Source organism: Triticum aestivum, chromosome 1A (assembly GCF_018294505.1).
Source record: "Triticum aestivum cultivar Chinese Spring chromosome 1A, IWGSC CS RefSeq v2.1, whole genome shotgun sequence".
NCBI lineage: Eukaryota > Viridiplantae > Streptophyta > Magnoliopsida > Poales > Poaceae > Triticum > Triticum aestivum.
In genome coordinates, this window is record NC_057794.1 from 270,079,333 (window position 1) to 270,081,845 (window position 2,513).

Consider the following 2,513-nt stretch of genomic DNA (forward strand, 5'->3'; position numbering starts at 1 on the left):
TCGATCTGTATCCCAGTTTGTGTTAGCCTTCTTAAGGCAAACTTGTTTAACTTATGTCTGTACTCAGATATTGTTGCTTCCGCTGACTCGTCTATGATAGAGCTCTTGTATTCGAGCCCTCGAGGCCCCTGGCTTGTAATATGATGCTTGTATGACTTATTTTATTTGTAGAGTTGTGTTGTGATATCTTCCCGTGAGTCCCTGATCTTGATCGTACACGTTTGCGTGTATGATTAGTGTACGATTGAATCGGGGGCGTCACAAGTATAGACTGTAGCCCCTGAGACTCTGTCCGGTGTTCGGAAAGAATAGCTGAACAGAGGATCAAATAGTTTTCCGCAGGAGACTAACCATATATGTCTATGTGAATAAGCAGGCGTCACTGCTAGCTGCGACCTCTCATGCTGCTGAAGTCTCCGGACTGAAGCAGAGGCTGGGGCGGGCCAAGGAGGAGCTCGGCCAAGTAAGGAAACAGCTGGAGGAGAAGCAAGGTATGTAATGACCTGCTATATATCAGAAAGGATGGATGGTTTATATGACTATAATGTCATGGTAATTGTAGGAGCTGCAACTGAGGTGGAAACCCTCAAGAAGGCACTGGTCGAGGCCGAGGAGAGAGTGGCGAAGGAACACGCCGCTCGTGGGAAACACGAGGGCAGGGTTGGCGAGGTCCAGCAGGAGCTCTAGGACACTGTGCAGAAATGCGAGTCCTTGGAGCGCCACGTTGTGGATCAAGATTCCGAACTTTCCAAGGCCCGCCAAAGTGCACAAGATGCCCGGGCCGAAGCCCAAGGCGCCCTCCGGGAGATCCAGGCCAGAAAAATCGCGGCTGGTAAGGCCTTTATTATGCAGAGCAGGTATGTGAAGAAAAGGTTCCTCTTACTGACCCGGATTTGGAGTTCTCCAGGGGCGTTTGCGGATCTGCTCCGCAGTGTTGCCGACGCTGCGGAGTTCTTCCGAGCCGAAGAGGGAGCTCGACGGAGAAGCTGTTTTGGTCGCAATACCTTGCGCCAGAAAATTCGGTGCCCTTTAGCAATCAGGTAAAACAACTGGTCAAACTGCATAGGGTGGCTGAACTAGCCATGAAGGATTTGATAATCCGGTTATGGCCTGCAGAAGTCATACACAGCAGCTACTCTGGGCTCATGAAGCTGCTGGTCAATGCCTGCCCCCGTCTGGACGTCATCAAGCGGTCAGTCTGCATCAAGGGTGTGCAGATGGCCTTCGCCCATGTCCGGATATAGTGGGCGAAGATGGACGCCGTCAAACTTGCGACCGAGGGACCGCCCGTTGGCAAGAAGCACCGCATGCCGGAGTGCTATTTTGATGATTTCCTCAAGGGATCCCGCATTGTAGAGGGCCAGTGCTCAAAAGACATTATCTTTTAATGAGTACCTTCATGTTATCCCGCCCTGTATGATGAAAACAAGACTAATGTGTAATATAATGCTTGCTGTTTATTATTTAAAATTTTACCTCCTGTGCGGCTGTTTTATTAAGTCTGAGAGTTGGCCAGTCGTCAGTTTCAGCCCCCACGTAGGTAATACGGGGGTGTTCGGGATGAATCTAAAACACTCTTTATCCAAAAGTTTGGTCCTTGAAGGAGGTGTTTAGTGCAACGAACCAGGCAATCGGATGATGTCTACTACACAACCTTCTTCTTGTAGACGTTGTTGGGCCTCCAAGTGCAGAGGTTTGTAGGACAGTAGCAAATTTCCCTCAAGTGGATGACCTAAGGTTTATCAATTCGTAGGAGGCGTAGGATGAAGATGGTCTCTCTCAAGCAACCCTGCAACCAAATAACAAAGAGTCTCTTGTGTCCCCAACACACCCAATACAATGGTAAATTGTATAGGTGCACTAGTTCGGCGAAGAGATGGTGATACAAGTGGTATATGGATGGTAGATAAAGGTTTTTGTAATCTGAAAATATAAAAACAGCAAGGTAACTAATGATAAAAGTGAGCGTAAACGGTATTGCAATGCTAGGAAACAAGGCCTAGGGTTCATACTTTCACTAGTGCAAGTTCTATCAACAATAATAACATAATTGGATCACATAACTATCCCTCAACATGCAACAAAGAGTCATTCAAAAGTCACTAATAGCGGAGAACAAATGAAGAGATTATGGTAGGGTACGAAACCACCTCAAAGTTATTCTTTCCAATCAATCCGTTGGGCTATTCCTATAAGTGTCACAAACAACCCTAGAGTCCATACTAGAATAACACCTTAAGACACAAATCAACCAAAACCCTAATGTCACCTAGATACTCCAATGCCACCTCAAGTATCCGTGGGTATGATTATACGATATGCATCACACAATCTCAGATTCATCTATTCAACCAACACATAGGACTTCAAAGAGTGCCCCAAAGTTTCTACCGGAGAATCACGACGAAAACATGTGCCAACCCCTATGCATAAGTTCATGGGCGAAACCCGCAAGTTGGTCACCAAAACATACATCAAGTGAATCACGTGATATCCCATTGTCACCACAGATA